Source organism: Triturus cristatus, chromosome 11, assembly GCF_964204655.1.
Source record: "Triturus cristatus chromosome 11, aTriCri1.1, whole genome shotgun sequence".
NCBI lineage: Eukaryota > Metazoa > Chordata > Amphibia > Caudata > Salamandridae > Triturus > Triturus cristatus.
The window spans coordinates 389,146,084-389,164,556 of record NC_140594.1 but is presented as its reverse complement, the minus strand read 5'-3'; positions in this window follow the sequence as shown (position 1 = coordinate 389,164,556).

The window sequence follows — 18,473 nt, the reverse complement described above, 5'->3', positions numbered from 1 at the left end:
TCTGATAGACACAGCTATTTGCGTATCATCAGCATAGGATAATGCTGCAGCCCAAATGATCTATTTAGCTTGGCTAACAGGGAGACATATAAATTGAACAGAGTGGGACTCAAAGACGAGCCCTGCGGAACTCCACCGAAAGTGGGCGTGGGGTCAGAATACAATTGGTCCACCTTTATAGTATGTGACCTATCTGTCAGGAATGAGGACAAGAGCTTCAAGGCAGAGTCTGTCACCCCAATTTGCTGAATGCGGTCAATCAGCCTTTTCGGAGAGATGGTAACAAAGGCCGCAGATAGGTCCAACAAAATCAGTAGCACAGTCTGCCCAGCATCAACCATGATGAAGATGTTGCTGACTGCAGATATTAATGAAGTCTCAGTCCTGTGTAAACTCCTAAATCCATACTGAGAGGAGTCAAGCAAATGCTGTTGTTCCAACTAAATACTAAGCTGGGCATTTAGGTGTTTCTCCAAGATCTTGGCAGGAACTGGGCCAATAGTTTTCAAATTCGGATGGATCAAGGTTGGTTTTCTTAAGCAATGGCTTAACAGCCGCTGTTTTCCAGCTAACAGGGTAGTATACGGAAGAAATGGCCAGATTGAGAGTTGATGTAAGGTGGAGAATAATAAAGTCTCTTCCCAACATCATCAGCTTCGTGGAGCAAGGTTCCAGTGGGCAGCCTGATTTAATCCCCCGTAGGAGCTGGTCGGTCTGTTCATATGATAGAGGGAGGAAGGCAGACAAACAGAGATCCCTCTTCTTAGTGTGGGGAGGGCTAGAGACTGTGAAATTAATCTTTTGGGCAGAGATCGAAAGTTCAGAATTGAGACTGCCAAGCGAAGAGTAGATCTCAAAAAGTTTGGAGAGACATTTTTTAGCCGTACCGTCACAACAGTCCTGCGAGCTCTCATTATATACTGGAGCAGGCAGTATGGAAAATAGATTGATCAGTTTAAATAGAACATTAGGGGACTTAAGTGATGCTGTCTTCTGATTGCAGTATAGTGATGTCTCTAATTTAATGGCTGCTTTATATTCCGCCAACTTGACTTTATGATTTATACTAGCAATCGGGTCAAAGTGTTTACATCAGACACGTTCTTGGCGGCAACAGGCTTGTCTGAGTGTTCTAAGCTTCTCTGAATACCAGGGAGCCGTGGGCTTTTTTCTGCCTACATAAAATTCTTTAAGGGGAGCAAGAGAATCAATGGAAGCCATGAGCCAATTTGAGTACTCTGTGGCTGCCAGATTAGAGTCATTGTGTTCAGTCTATTGTTGGTTATTAAAGGCCCAAAGAAGTGATTCCTTGCTTAAGTGTTTGTAATTTCTTTTAAGCACCTTATTAACCCCCTTAGTGGCGGCCTCACGTATTACTGGGAACAAGAGGGAAAATGGGACAGCGTGATGGTCAGACCAAGAGAAGGGAAGAGGTTCATCCACCCTAAGACGATGATCATTAGAAAAAATGCTGTCAAGAATATGTCCAGCATCGGGGGCGTGGCTTCGGCACGAAGCGGAATGGCTGCCATCTAAGGGAGCTCCGCCAGCCAGACCATAATCCGACAAATACCATCCTATGTCTGACCGGTGCACGGCCCGGACCTGGTGGCCCCGACCGCGCTGACCGTGCTCCTGAACTGTGGAGCCATATAAATGGCGGCGTGTGCTATCCGGCACGAGAAACCGGACCCGATGCTGGAGCGGCCTGAAGGGAAAATGGTGCCCGCGCTGGATCGTAGGAGGAGGTGCCGCGCAGCTGAAGACGCGTGGAGGCGACGGATCTGATGTGCCTCGCTGCCTTCGCGGATATAGACGCACGAGGCGAGAATGCGGTGCCGGGGCTGGCTGATTCTGTGTGCCCGGTGACTCCCGCCCTGCTGTGGTGGTGCGAGGCCGCTGAGCGCGCGAGCGCGGCTGAGGAGGCCATACCATCGTCACTGCCTGGGGACTGGATGGTGCTCCCCCGGACGCGTAACATCGGCCCGGGGATTTCAACGACTGTGGCGGCTGGGGCCTGTCACCGGGATTGCTGTGTCCCTCCTCTGCCCTGAAACGACGAGCAGAGACTGCGGGTTCCACCAGTGGCGCATCAGGGGATCGGACTGGCGGAGGTCACGGTGAATCCCCCTGCTGCGGTGTGAGCGCTGCAAAACTCCCCCAGATACGCTGCTGAGACCCACCGCGGAGCGGGGAGACGGTGGGGAGGCCCTCAGAAGGTGGTAAGTGAGGTGTGGGGCGGCAGCTGGGCTGGGTGTTGGTCGGGCGGAGTGGTCTTGCTGGGCGCTGGCCGTGCTATGACGCTGTAGGGGCTGGCGGGGCTGGGTCTGTCCGGGCGACTGCGGTGTGGGGCCGTCACACTCCTCACAGGCGCAAGGAGTGGGGGCCCGGAGCTTTGTGGTGGGGGTCCTTGCCGGGGCACTCCGGCGCCCTGATCGGCCTACTAAGCTGAGCTGGTGGCGGTGGGGGGTCCTGGCAGGGCCCGCCCTGCTGGGCGACGGGTCACTACCCGGATACTGCAAGGCTGACCGCGTGACCTGCAAGCCTCCTCGGTGGACAGCTGACACAGGTCCAGTATTGGGTGGAGGCTGGATCCCTATGTGACGGGCACCATCACGCTTTAGAGAGACTGCGTTTTGAGGCTGACCTGGTGCTCGAGCAGTGAACTACGTGGAGGCGGGTCCCGGTCGTCGCGGTGAGGGCCGCTTGCGGTATTCCTAGACGGGCTTTCCCCTGCGAGTGCGACAGTCTCTGAGTGGTTGAATAGGGACTCGCTGAGAGGACCATTGGGCTAGCGGGACTACTGAACCTGGTGGCGTGCTAGATTACCGCGTGGCATTGCATACTGGGTGCTGCGGTTTCACTATGGGAAAATCTGATCCTAAGCAACCTAAACTGCAGTTTGAGAACAAGCGGAGCACACGTGCCACTGAAACAATGGGGGATCAGGCCGGAACGCAAGGTGCCCCGGGGTGGTCTGCGGATGCTGAAGAGGACACTAGATCTATACTGTTGGAACTGTGTGCCGGCATGAGATCGATTGACAGTAAGATAGATGCGCTGGCAACCGGCTTGGACATAGTCAAGAAGAAGGTAGATAAGCACGAGAGTAGGTTGGATGCTCTAGAAAATAGACTGTCTGATACGCAAGATTCCCAAACCGAGAACAGAACTCAGTTATTACAGATGGAGAAGGTCTTAGAAGTTATAAAGGCGAAGAATGAGGACTTGGAAACGCGCTCTAGGTGCAACAACCTTCGCATTATAGGTCTGCCGGAGTCCACTGCTATTTCAAAGATGGAGACTTTCATAGATGGGATGCTGAAGGATCTATTTGGCAACGTACTGTCCGCAGTGATGATAGTAGAAAGGGCACATCGCTCTCTAGGACCTAGACCTAGGCCGGGAGCGCCACCGCGGCCGATAATTGCGTGCCTCCTAAATTATGCTGATCGAGACGCTATAATGCGGGAGGCAAGATCGCGGGCGCCAGTTACATATACACATTGTCTTTTTTTCCAGACTACACCCCCGCAGTACAGGCAGCAAGAAAAGAGTTCATTTCAGCAAAAGGGGCACTGCAGGCTGTCCGATACCTTACGCTATGCTATACCTAGCTAAACTAAAAGTGACACATGATGGTCAAACACACTTTTTCACTGACTCAAAATCAGCGCTGAAATTCGCAAAGCACGCCGGCAGATCGGCGCCTCGCCGTAGCGGTGGGGAGACTGTGGCGGCGGCATCGGGCCTGGAAGACACGGATTAGTTTTGGTACACGGCATCAGACTGACTACCATGATTGGGGAACTGGATTTAGACTCTAAAGATATTGCAGTTATACTTATATCCCCATTTGCAGCTCCTCCTTGACTTTCCAACATGTTTTTTTTCCTTTTTGAACTGTATTGGTCTATATTACATGGGCGAGCTTGCGGAGAGTGGGTTGCATTATTCTGGCTGTATGATACCTGACTAATGGGCTAGTTCGCGGCGCTCTACGGGATGGGGTTGGAGCCGTGGGTCGCAAATAGATTTTCTTTCCCATGCGTAAAATTAGAGGCCATGGTGCACAGTCGACTTTCATAGCTTTACTCTGGCGACCACACCTCGGTGTGTGCACCCGTGGCTGGTCCACGTTCCCCAATGGGCACTCCCCAACTGTTGTGTTACATGGGTTATGGGGTGAAGGGGTGGGTAGATGGAGATGTTCGAGCTCGGCTTAATTGGGAGGTTGGAGTGGGAGGGGGGTGGAGGGTGCTAGATGTGTGGGCTGTTTATTTGTGTTGTCTGGTTTTTTTTTTGGGTATATCTGATGTGCTGAAGTCGGTTGGAGTGTGGTATGAGACACATACGAGTGTGCCTGGAGGGGGGCCTACTGATGCCCTCCTACAGCTGTCCGAGAGATCACTAGATCGATCACATTCAGATAAAGATAGCTATGAGTGACGCGATTCGATTGATGACGTGGAATGTGAGAGGGCTCAATTCACCTAAAAAAGTACGACAGGTCTTGGCCTACCTAAACACACATTCGGTGCATATACCCCTACTACAAGAGACGCATTTGACAAAGCACAAGGAGAGGGGTATTGCAGGACGATGGGCGGGGTTTAAAATAGCGGCTTCATACTCCTCTTATGCAAGGGGCATGATGATCTTGGTCAAAAAAGGGGTGCAATTTAAACCAGTCCATATGCACGTGGATGAGGAGGGCAGGTGTGCGATGGTGCAAGGAAAGCTACAAGGATCACTGGTAACTATAATTAATATGTATGGTCCAATTGTGGACGACCCGGTATGTTTCTCCCGGATGTACACTGTCCTCAGGTGCTGGCCAGCAGCCACTGTGCTATGGGGAGGTGACCTGAATACTTACTTAAACCCAGATTTAGATAAATCTAACCCACTGACTCATCGCACCCCCCGAGTTGCTAGGAGCATAGCGGGCGCACTTGAGGAGTTTGGCTTGAGAGATGGGTGGCGTGCAAAACATCCCCTGGGGAAGGAGGGCACACACGCGACACCACTACATGGAAGCTGGTCGAGGTTAGACTATTGGCTGCTGGGGGAGGAGGCCATGAGCTGGCTACGTGGGGTTGTGCATCTACCTCGCACGCTCTCCGATCATAATCCTGTCCAGTTGGATCTAGAGATTCCAACAGTCATACAACGTCCATTCACCTGGCGACTACGGTCAGAGGCATTACTAGACCCGATCTACGATGAAACTATACGGGGAGCAATCGTACAATACTTTGAAACAAACACGGGCACGGTTGACAAGGCTGCCACGCTGTGGGAGGCTTTCAAGGCCACGATTAGGGGAGTATGTATCGGCATGGCGGCGGGTATACTGCGCGATATACGGACGCAGCTACTAAACAAAGAGCGGACCCTAAGGGAACTTGAATGTGAGTATGAAGCATCACAATCGGCAAGGGTACTCGCTCGCAAACAGGAGACACTCACTGAATATGAGAAATTGGCGGACACTGAATTAAAATACATATCCCGCAGACACACGGCGCGAAGTTATGGGGAGGGTGGCAGACCTGGGCGCACATTGGCGAACAAGATCAAAGATCGTCATGGTCAAACGCGTATAGATACGATTACAGATGAGGACGGGGTAGCACATTATCCTCCATTGGATATCACAGAGCAATTCAAACGGTTTTACAAAGACATATACACATCCAGAGGCGGCGCGACGGAGGCCGAGACGGGGGACTATTTGGAAGAGGTAGTGTGCGCCTGGCTCTCAGACGCCCATAGGGAGTATATCTGTAAGCCCATAGATGAGCAAGATGTTAAAACAGCTATCTCGGCTTTATCCAATGGCAAGGCGCCAGAGCCTGATGGTCTTACGGCGGAGTTTTATAAGAGATACGTAGACTTACTCACGCCTCACTTACTTGAGGTTTACGCTGAAGCGCACGAGGTTGGAAGATTACCGCCGACAATGCGACAAGCGCTAATAATCACTCTGCTTAAAAAGGACAGACCCCCAGATAGATGTGAATCTTACCGTCCTCTGTCGTTGATTAACATAGATGCAAAGATATTGGCCAAAATTCTGGCAACCAGACTGCAGCCGCTGATGCCACGACTGGTGTTGCCTGATCAATCAGGATTTATAGCAGAGAGGTCCACATCACATAATCTCCGAACCATCTTCTCTATGCTCCACATACTTGAACCAACTTTGCCTGCAGCAGCTGTACTGCTAGACGCTGCAAAAGCGTTTGACTCAGTGGAATGGAAATATATGTTCTATGTCTTGCGGCGTATGGGCTTTCCCCTGTTGTTCATGCAGTGGATAGCGATGCTGTATGCGGAACTATCGGCACATGTACGGTTTGGAGGCTTGACTTCGGGAACCTTCAATATAGAGAGGGGAACACGCCAGGGATGCCCATTATCCCCGTTGCTATTTGCGATTATATTAGAACCATTGGCTTGTGTTATTAGGCAGCGTAACAGACAGACTGCACTCAACTTCACATATCGCCCGGTAGCCATCTCACTGTACGCAGATGATATAGTGCTTTTTGTTCGCGAGCCGTCTCGGTACCTGTCCCAGCTACTTATATATCAGATTCGGACAACTATCGGGGTTGTCTATTAATTGGGATAAGTCTCTAATCATTCCGTTAACGGAGTGCACCTCACAACCTGATGTGGAATACCCACTTGTATGGTCTACCGACCCAGTTAAATACTTGGGGGTGTGGATTCACAGGGACCCGAATACGGTGATACGCGAGAACTACGGCAGAGCATGCACGAAACTAGAACAACAGGTCGAGCTATGGCTCTCCCTGCCACTGTCACTAGCGGATCGAATTGCTCTGATTAAAATAGTGGTGCTGCCGCGTTTTTTATATTTATTCGACAATATTCCACTGGTGCTCACTAAGGAGTTCTTTCGCAATATTCGACGAATGCTGGTGCGGTTAGTCTGGGGTGGCAAGAGCGCACGGGTGAAATGGTCGACTCTCACTGAAGGATACCGCACAGGCCAGGTACGTGTGAGACTGGCTCTAATGTTGGCGGCACGCAGAGTGGCGATGGTCTGGGGGGGGACGGCCTAGGCCTAAAACAGAACAATGGTTAAAAGACGTAGTGTATTGTAGAGAGAATATGGAACTATATGCGGAAGAACTGCCAGAAATGGCAAGACCCCGAGATATCTGGGAGCCATTGCGGGCCTTCCTACTGGCCAGTACGACTGATGATGAGTGAGGAGGTTTGACAAAGATGCCGAGGGCACTGATGGAGGGACAGACAGATATTTGTACTAGGGAATGTGACTACACTCCGAGACGACTATGTAACTCTTGATTACATTCTGCAAACAGATGTTCGTGATATGTTTTTCTCTTTTATTTTTTGCGTAACTTTTTTTGGTCTTTATTATTTGCTTTGTTATTTTTAATGGTATATATTGCTCTCTGATGGGAGTCTTGAGAATAATGCAAGATATATGTTCATGGTCATTGCTATTTTATGTTTGTTTTGTAAATGTGTTAAATGAAGAAAATAAATAAAAAAAATAAAAGATAAAAAAAAGAATAGGTCCAGCATCATGGGTGGCTGTCTTTACTAGTTGGGAAAAACCGCAACATGACAACGTTTCTTTAAAAGTCTGCGAGACTTTGCAGGATGCAATGTCAAAATGAAACTTAAAGTCTCCCAAAAAGGTAAGGTTTTGTTTTCCAAGGTAGGGTTCTATAAGGTTGGCAAACTCCATGATGAAAGAGGAACTAGGTCCAAGTCTCCAGTAAGTCAGAATTCTAGCAAAGGTTTCAGTAGGAAACACTTTTAGTGAAAAGAATGCTTCACAAGAGGCTGTAGGAGTAGTTAGTGGCTTGATATAGCAGGTGTAGGAACCCTTTTAAATAATGGCTAACCCACCCCCACATTAACCTGTTCTGTCAAGTTGGGAGACGGTATATCCCTGCGGAATATCATCAACCAGGTCAGGACCTGAAGAGTCCTTGGCCCAGGTTTCTGTAACTGACACCCAGCCTGTCTCCTGATGAGAGATAGTTGAAAAACTCAATTTTATTTTTAATCAGTGATCTGGCATTGATTAAAAATCTAGAGAGGGTAGTTTCACATGGGCCGGGGAGAGGGAGGGATCCTGAGTATCGTAAAGCCCAGTTTAAAAGAAGTGAGCTTAAAATTACAAACAGGGCAGGCAGTGATGTTACCAGTCGAGAGTACTTCCAGGCTTAGGGGGATGTGACAACCAGTATTTCCCTGCCCTCGTAAGTCAAGAGGCTGTTTTTAGAGTATGTAGGTAAAACCTACTTTTCCCTGGTGCAGTAGTGTAGTGGTAACAATGAGGGAGGCGAGACAGGACTTGTGTTACTTCTCAAACGTTTATTCATTTACATGTATTGTTACGGCCCACGAGGAGCAGCGGGAGTAAGAACCGCCGGCTCGCGTCCTCGCGCTCTTTTCCATCTCCCGACCCGCCCCCTGACGTCACAGCCATCCTCGACACCGGATTGGCTAGTGACGTCAGGCGGCGTCCAAGCTGGAAATAGGACTACGGGTTTGACCTGACAACTAGTACGTTACTTCACGTACAACATCTCCCTTTCTTAACAAAATAGAGAACTATACATAACAATCATCTCATAACAAAATCTTCGAACCTTTTTGGCGCCCTGATATGCCTTGTAGGTCTGCGGGGAGTGATATGCAGGTTGGCCCCCCCGCCGCGGTTGCCCGTACCACCTTGGCTTGCACTCATCACATTATGACTGTCATTCCTCACTGACATGGGGCTGCTGTCACTATGGCCTTCGGCATCCCCTAGGCCGTGGCACGCACTCACACCATCCTCAGTGGTCCCGTCATTGTCTTCTTGAACCTGCCACTCGTACATACTATCATCGCTCTCGGTCTCATGCACCTGGCTGCCTCTCATGATGATTTCCTCTTGACCTGCCTTGAGCCTGACAATGTTGTCCTTGCTCCGCCATCCCCCTCCTTCCAAACAGACAGCTCCCTTAGTCACTCCTTGCACACGTGCAGGGGTCTGGAAAACAGACTCTCCCTTCAACACTTTGGTTGGTTTCTTCACCAACACCCAATCCCCCTGCACTACCTCTTTAACTTTGGCTCTATTCACCATATCAGCATACCGCTTGTTGCTTTCCTGTTTAGCCACAATTCTTTCTTTGACCCTCAACCTCTCATCGGATACATCTTCAGGTTCCTCCCTCATGTCATACCACCTATCAAGTTTGGGAGTAAGCTCACTCATACACCTTCTCCCTCTCATCAGGTAGAACGGAGTGTGCCCCGTGACAGCATTGGGCGTGTTGTGAAATGTGTGCACCTTGTCCGCCAGAAATGCTTTTACATCCAAGTTGGAGGCAATTGCCTGTTGCACACCCTCCTTCAGGAACCTATTCATTCGCTCGACCTGCCCATTGCTCTTAGGGCTGTAGAGCGGGGTTTTCTCCTGCTTGATCCCCAATCTGGACAGGAAGTCCTTCATCTGCCTGGAGACCAGCTGTGTGCCGTTGTCGGACATCAAAATCTTCGGCTGTCCTTCACTAGCAAAGACCCTCTTCAGCTCCTTGATCACTCGTTCAGTGGTAACCTCCCTGACGAACTTGTAGTGGATCCATTTGGAAAAGTAATCCGTGAGGACAATGAGATGTCTGCAGTCGTCAGGCAGCAGGGTAAATGGGCCCGCGAAGTCAATAGCGACCTTGATCCATGGACCGGCAGGAATGTCCACCAGCTGCAGCGTACTTTTCGCCGTCTTCCAGTGCTTGTCGGCCCTCAAGCATGGTCCGCATCGGTCGATAAAACTGCTGACATCGCCGCACATCCCTGGCCACCAGTAGTATTGTTTGAGTAGGTTCCTTGTGGCGGTAGCGCCCGGGTGCCCCTTGTGAGCTAACCGGATTAGTTTATCTCTCAACCCTTCCGGCGGCACAAACAGCTCATGCCTTTTCACGAAGCCGCCCTCGATGGAGAGTTCGGGCATAACCTGCTGGAAACTCCTGAGCGCACCGTTCAAGTTCCGGATCGGGGGCCAGCGAGCCATTATATGATCCATCACCCTACGCATAGTCATGTCGTTCTCTTGGGCCGCCATCCACTCTTCCTCCGAAATGGATCCTTCGCAAATGGCCGTAGCGTCCACCAGCGCCACTACGCACTCCGTGTCATCCATGGATCCGTCCCCCTCACCGTTGACCGGCAAGCGCGACAAGCAATCCGCCCTGCAATTGAGGCCGCCCTTGATGTGTCTAATGACGAAATGATACTCCTGCAGCCTGGACATCAGCCGCAGAAGCCTCGAGCTGGCCTTCCCGTTGCCGCGGCCTTCGCCGTCCATCATGTAGATTAAGGGCTTGTGGTCCGTGACCAGTTCGAACTCCATGCCCCACAGATAGTTCCTCAGTTTCTCCACGGCCCATACGCATGCGAGCATCTCCCTCTCGATGGTGCTGTAATGCTTCTTGGCGTCACTCAGTGACCGGGAAATGAAAGCGACCGTGTTCTCCGTCTTCCCGTGGAACTGGCAAAACACCGCACCGATACCCTTGGCACTTGCGTCGACTGTGATCACATTCCGGAATGCCCTGTTGTATGGCTGTAGCACGGGAGCTGCCACGATGGCCTGCTTGACGGCCTCAAAAGCAGCTTGTTGGGCATGCGCCCACGTGAATTTTTCGTTCTTCCTCAGTAGCTTCCTTAGGGGCTCCACGATGGTCGCATATCCCTGCATGAATTTGGAGTAGTATTAGCTGAGCCCCAGGAACGATCGTAGGGCGTCTTTGTCTCCGGGACACGGGGCATCACGTATGACCTTCACCAAATCATCTTTAGGCGCAATGCCCTCCGCGGTCAGCACGTGCCCCAAGTAGTCGATCCTGCCCTCCATGAACTTGCACTTGTCCTTGGAGACTGTCATCCCTTTGTCGCGCAGTACCCCCAGCACTTCTCCCAGCAGCTCCAGGTGCTCCTCTTCACCCGCCGTGTGGACTAGAATGTCGTCCTGGAAGGCTTCAACACCCTCCATGTCGCCGAAGAGCAGATCCATCAACCTTTGGAAGACACCGGAAGCTGAGGCGAGGCCGAACGGAAGACGGACGTACCTGTACGCTCCGAACGGGGTAACAAAGGTGGTAAGTGCCTTGGACTCCTCCGTGAGGCATACCTGGTGGTAAGCGGATTTCAGGTCTATCAAGGTGAAAAACCGCGACCCAGATGTAGAAGACAGGATCTCTTGGATGTTGGGCAGAGGGTGGCAGTTCACCAGAATGTTCCTGTTCAAAGATCGCAGGTCCACACACAGCCGAATGTCCCCTGTCCTCTTTTTCTTGGACACCACGATAGCGGACACCCACTCTGATGCGCCTGCTTCCTCTATCACTCCCTCCCACTTCAGCCTATCTAGAACAGCCTTTAGCTCCCCCCTGACAGAGAGAGAAACTGACCTGACCTTGTGTTTTATTGGCACGGCACCCTCCTTCAATCTAATGGCGTGCACGAATCCTCTCACACACCCTACTTTGTTTTCAAAAACAGACTCAAATTTGCCGATGACCTCAGCCAAACCCTCAGGCAAGTCATCCGGCTGCACGTAGCTGACCCAATCATCCCTCAGAACTATGGGATCGTCCGCCCCCGGGACTAGCATCACCCCCAGCTTGGCCAGATCCTTCCACCCCACCAGGCTCCTCCCTTTCTCAGCCACATAGATCTTCGTTCTCACTGTTCGCCCCCTGAAGGTGAGGGAGTCCCAGAAGTACCCCATCATCTCTATGTCTTGCTCCCCAAAAGCCTTCGGATTCACATCCGTCTCATGCAATTTCACACCTTGCCACTTCAACTCATACGTGGTGTCAGAAATCAGGGTAATGGGGGAACCAGAATCGGCCGTAAATGGCAGCTCAACTGTACCAATCAGGACAGAGCCAATAGGCCCCTTCACTCTACCATCTTCAGCATCAATGGACAATACAATGTCCGCATCTGTATCAGCATCGCAGTCGCTCACCGAGCTCACTTTCATGCCCCCACCAGGTCTCCTGGCTTTGCATACTGCCGCGAAGTGGCCCACTTTCCTGCACTTAGAACAACTTTTGGACAGCGCCGGGCATGTCCTGCTATCCGCCAGGTGGTCCCTCGACCCACATCTAAAACAAGCGAGTGGCTTCCTGCCCCCCCCTTTCTCGCTCGCCACCCTGTCAGGGGTTTTAGATGCACCTCTATGTTTGTCCTGCACAAAGAACACATTAGAAGCCTGACTCGTGCTCGCAAGTTCTTTTGTGGACACCATGGAACGTTCAACGGCCTTCGCAATGGCCACCACATCCTTCAGCGACGGGTTCCTGCAAGAAAGCAACCGTTCCTGCACCTTCTTGGAATGGCAATAGAACACCACCTGGTCCCTGAGGTAAGTATCAGTCATCTCCGCGAATTCACAGTCTTGTGCCAAAACACGTAGACAGGCAATATACTCCTCGATAGTCTCACCCTCCTCCTGCTTCCGCAATGCGAATTTATGGCGCCCCACCATGATATTACTCTCCTCAGAGTATTGCAGTTCGAGCCGCTTAACCGCCTCCTGGTACACATCCAGAGGGGCAAGGGCCCCCGGAGGGTCCGCATACACGGGTAAGCTGTCAAAAACCTCCTGGCCTGCTTTCCCCAACAGTCCGAATAGAAGCGACTTCTTGCGTGCAGAGCTATATCCCTCGCCATCAATGGAGACGATGTAATTCTCAAATGCGCGCAGCCACCCCTTCCACTTCATACATGGCTTACCAGGGGAGTCCAGAAAGAGGGGCGGCACACATATGTTGATGGGTTGCGCCATCGCAGGCGAGCAGGCACACGTGGGACCCCGGCGCAGATCCTAGACAGTCCCCACCAAGCTCGGAAGGACACCCCGGTCGCAGGGAGGCAGGAGTCAGACGCAGCAGCAAGCAACGCAGCCTCAGTAGATTGGAAGCAACTAGGACCAGCAGAGACAGCGCTCCCTCCACAGCAGCTCACCAGCGCAGCTCACGGGGTCGTCGGGGCAGAACAGCACTTCAATACAGCAGGCAGCACCAAGCAGCATACCAGGTTCCACCAGCAGGGCCACGCGTGCAGGAGGCAAGGGCAGGCAGCAGTAATCACCAGCATGGAGTCTGGAGCACAGGAACCAGCGAGGAGAGATCAGCGTGTAGTTGCAGCACATCGGGACATCAGGCAGCAATGGAATCACTCGCGGGCCGTAACGATGCTTTTAACCCTCGTCGCCATTTGTAGTGGTAACAATGAGGGAGGCGAGACAGGACTTGTGTTACTTCTCAAACGTTTATTCATTTACATGTATTGTTACGGCCCACGAGGAGCAGCGGGAGTAAGAACCGCCGGCTCGCGTCCTCGCGCTCTTTTCCGTCTCCCGACCCGCCCCCTGACGTCACAGCCATCCTCGACACCGGATTGGCCAGTGACGTCAGGCGGCGTCCAAGCTGGAAATAGGACTAAGGGTTTGACCTGACAACTAGTACGTTACTTCACGTACAACAAGTAGCCAGTGGTCCTGGCGTATGGCGCAGTACCAGCGCAGACGGGCTTGCCTTTGGCGAACCAGGGGGGCGTGTCAGGTGCCTAGAAGGAGATGAGATTAGTATGTTTTAAAATAAAAATTACGAAAGGCAATTGAACCCTCAATCGGCACAAGAATAAAACACAATACGAATAATGAGGGATACAAAACAGACGCAGTCTACTGTCAGGCTAGCCGCAGCACGTCTAGCCCAGCATGCCAAATTTATGGGCGTTGCTGCTTGATGCACTAGGCTGCTAACTCAGCCGGAAGTGCTGCTTTCACAAGACAAAAGGAAGTACCGCTTCCCTCCGCTCAATCAGCACGAAATGATGCGGCGGACCGGGGAGGCATGTCTGGTGTCAAGAAGGAGGTGAGATTAGTATGTTTTAAAATTAAAATTACAAAAGGCAATTGAATCCTAAATCAGCGCAAGAATAAAACACAACACAAAAAATGAGGGATAAAACACACACGCAGCCTAGCGTCAGGCTAGAAAACGAGGGATTATTTGAGTCCATAGAGTAGCTAAGCGACTGTTCAGGTCCCACTTGCTTAGACTAATCAGAGTCTAAGGTGTCTTGCCTCGTGGGGAGAGAGGGGGAGGGAGAAGGAGAGGGAGACAGAGAGAGAGAAAGAGAGAGAGACTGACTCATGGGGTAATGTTGTTCTTATTAAACCTGTACTTATTCTATGTCTGTGGAAATGCTGAGACACCATAATTGGAGAGGTTTTCTTTTGTCAGATCACAGAAATTACTTATTTATTTATTTAGTTTTATATAGTACGAACATGACTCTTTTGTGTATCAGAGTGCTGTACAGCAGGAAAGCAAAAACGTGAACATATCGGAGTATACATTTGTGAAAGAATAACAAAATCAAAATAAGAACGTGGGATGGCATTCAACAAAGTCAAAATAAGAACATGGGAAGGCATTCAACAAAGTCAAAATAAGAACGTGGGATGGCATTCAACAAAGTCAAAATAAGAACGTGGGATGGTATTCAATAGGACCAAACAGAGATACGGTTGGTAGGCATTCAGTAGGACCAAAAAGTCTTGTGGAAGGGCGGGCCATGGAGGTTAGAGTCTGAGGAGGGTGCGTCATCATTGGGGAAGGAATCTGTTAAAGACTTATCTGAAAATAAATTGAAACAAAAATCAAGAACGATTTCAGAATGTTATGAGCTGAGGGGAAAATCCAGAACAGCTTGAAAGTGATTAAAATGTTTTGGTCTGAGTAAAGACATGCGAGTGCGCGAACCAAGATGGCGGCTCGCTAATTAGCTCTGGCTCACCCCACTAAACGACAAGGTAAATTAAGCCAAAATTGCAGGATTTGGGCAATTCCTGCTATAAGCAACACTTACCTGTCCTAAGGAGAGCATTTCCTGAGCTTTTCCAGTGATTTCAACGACTTTGGACCCCCTCCAGCTGCAGATTCTTTTACACCGAGACGTCCCTCAACCTGCTCCAAGGTTCCTGTCAGAGAGGCGGAGTTCTGCACCAAGAGAAGGCGCGGCTTTGGCCTTGTTTCCTCCCACAGCTAGTTTTAGCTGCTCCACCAGTGTGAATTACTTAGCTTTATTTCTACAGAAATTTTGACAACTTTTGTCTGGGTTTATTTATTTTCTTGAGAATGAAAAATAAATCTACAGCAAATAAGCGTAATCAAACAGTTTCTCCTCTTCCTCTGAAGTAAAAAATGGTTGATTCATCAGAACCCTCCCTTATTACTATTCTGGAGGAATTAAAGGCTGTCAGATCAAACACTGACAATATTGCCATGGAAATAAAAAATTTACGGAAAGACATGGCCAGTCTTTCAATGAAGGTTAAAGATAATGAGTTCAAACTGCATGATGTTATAACCAAAACGGATAACATATTGCCAATGGTTAAAAAAATACCCTTCATAAATACCATATTACTTGAGTTAGAGAACAGGAATAGGCAATATAACATAAGTCTTTTTAATGTGCCTGAAGATAAAGCACATCGTATTCCATCCCACCGTAAACCATGTCAAACTAACCCCAGGCAAGTCATCTTCAAGGTTCTACGCCACCATCACCTCGTTCTTATCATGAAAGCAGCTTGTAAGATTCCTTCCCTCCTAGTTAATAGCTCGAAGATTTTCATCCATCAAGACTTCACCAAGGAGACGGTTGTGATGCGAAGAGATTTTGCAGCGATGAGACCACATTTGAGAGACTCTGGTTTCAAATATGGACTCTTCGATCCATCCACAATGCGTATTTGGAAAGGCGACATCTCCAAATCCTTTGATCGATCGGAAGACCTTCAAGCTTTTCTAGACAACCACTCTCCTCATTCAATGGATTCAAATGCCTCTCCAACTTGAAGTTATTCTGTTAGTGCTACCACATTATGATTTATTACTGCTATGATAACTCACAGGTATATTTGATGTTCAGCCAGTAATACTCCTGTCATTATTATGATAGTCCTTGTAATGTACTGACCTCCTCCTTAATCTCTTCTTGGATGCACCTGTGTGTCTCTTCATTGTATATGTATGTTCATTCCTACTTTGTATATATATTTGTCTCTTTGGTTTTATGTCCTCCATGTCCATTGGCAACTCCTCTGGTTTCTTATATTACTTCTTTTGTATATGTAATTCCTCCACTCTTTCTCTATTTTCCTTCTTTTTCACCTCATAAACTATGAATAGTTCTCCTAAAGTTAAAGTTGTTACACTCAATGTCAAAGGTTTACGTCATCCAGTTACAAGATTAAAGATTTTAAACTATTTACATGGGTAAAAAGCTGATATGTGTTTACTACAAGAAACCCACATTGATGACACCATTTTAACATACATACAAAGGAAATGGGTTGGCCAGATTATCTCCTCCCCTGTGCAAGGTAAAAAGAATGGCATGGCTATTCTTTTTTCAAAAACTCTTCAGCTACAAGTTCTAGACAAAAAATCTGATTCAGATGGTAGATTTCTTTTGGTCAAAGTTAAAATTGGAGATATGATTTTACACCTAATTAATATCTATGGACCAACAGCAAATGACCCTAATTTTTGGTCTCGTATTACTTCTGAGATTCTTCAACTTGAGAAAGTTTCCTTAATTTTGGGGGGAGATTTTAATTTTATTAGTGACCCTCTCTTAGACAGACTATCCTCCACCAAATATACTCCTCCTAATGCGTCTCATTCTCTCAGAACCTTATTTAAAAACACTAAATTGGTTGACATCTAGAGATTACATTTCCCCACTCAGAAAGAATTCACATTTTTCTCCAATCCCCACAGCTCTCACTCACGCTTATATTATTTATGGGTGTCTAGAGACTTATTGAAAACTATAATTTGACCTACTATTGGTAGCATTGAAATTTCAGACCATGCAATAATTTGGCTTCACTTACAAACAGGTACTTTTTCTTATTTCCGTTGGCGCGTGAATGTTGATGTTGTTCTTCATGATGCTCATAAAGATACCATTTAAAAGCTATTCATGAATATTTTTTACATAATCTTGATGATGTTACCTCCCCTATTATAAAATGGGATGCTTTAAAAGCTTAATTGAGAGGAATTGTTATTTCTATAATGGCACATGAAAATAAATCATTTAACACCAAATTGTTACACCTTGAAAAGCAGATTGCAAAATTTGAATGACTGTTTATCGCTTCATAGAATCTTGATTTTAAAACCACACTGCAAAAATTCAGATACGAGTATAATTCCATGTTGAGTAAAAGCGCTGGTATACAGATTGCAAACCAAAAGCTAAATTTGCTTTTAATGCCAAGTCAGGAAAACTCTGAGCTAATTATCTCTCTATCAAGAAAGATAAAAATCAAATTCACGTGATCCACACGCACAATTGTATCGTTGCTGTATCTACATCAGACATTACAGATGAATATCTTAAATTTTACTCTATATTATATAGTAATCCTAACCTTATAGATTCTCAGCTTATTGATAATTTTTTAACTTCTGCCAATCTATCTCAACTTTCCCAGCATGACAAAATCAAATTAGATTACCCTATCACGACAGATGAACTGTTATTTGCTATCCAATCGCTTAAACCTCAAAAATCTCCTGGCCCTGATGGTATTCCTGCAGAATTTTATAAAACCTTTGCTGACACTCTCATTCCTCACCTACATAATCTCTTCACTATATTTGCTCAATCTGGTTTGCTTGGTGGCTCTATTACGGAGGCATAAATTATAGTTTTACCTAAACCAGATAAAGACCATATCAAAGTTTCAAATTATTGTCCTATTTCTCTGATCAACCAGGATTGTAAAATTTTTGCAAAAATCCTTGCCGTCAGATAAGCTAGAATTTTGTTGTCCCTTATTCATATAGATCAATCTGGATTTATGTCAAAACGTTTTTCTGTCAATAACACAAGACTCCTTATCATGTTATTGATAAGGCCTCTACCCTCACCTCTCTTGTTGGTTTACTATCTTTAGACGCAGAGAAAGCGTTCGATAAGATTCACTGGCAATTTCTTTTGCTAACGCTCTCTTCTTTTAATTTCGGTAATAGTTTTATAAAAATGATATTGACTTTATATGGCTCCCCTTCTGCCCAACTCTTTATTAATGGTTGGTTTTCAAATCCCTTTTCTCTTTATAGACAAACCCGACAAGGCTGCCCATTGTCACCTCTTCTTTTTTTTATTGCCAATTGAACCTTTTCTTTCCCACATTTGAAATTCAGTTGATATTGAAGGAATTATGTGAGTTGATGTTAACCTTAAAACGTCTGCCTAGGCAGATGATGTCATATTATATCTTAGCTATCCAGCCACATCTCTACCGGCGGTTTTAGATGTTATACGTAATTATTCCACTGTTTCGGGTTATACATTGAATACTC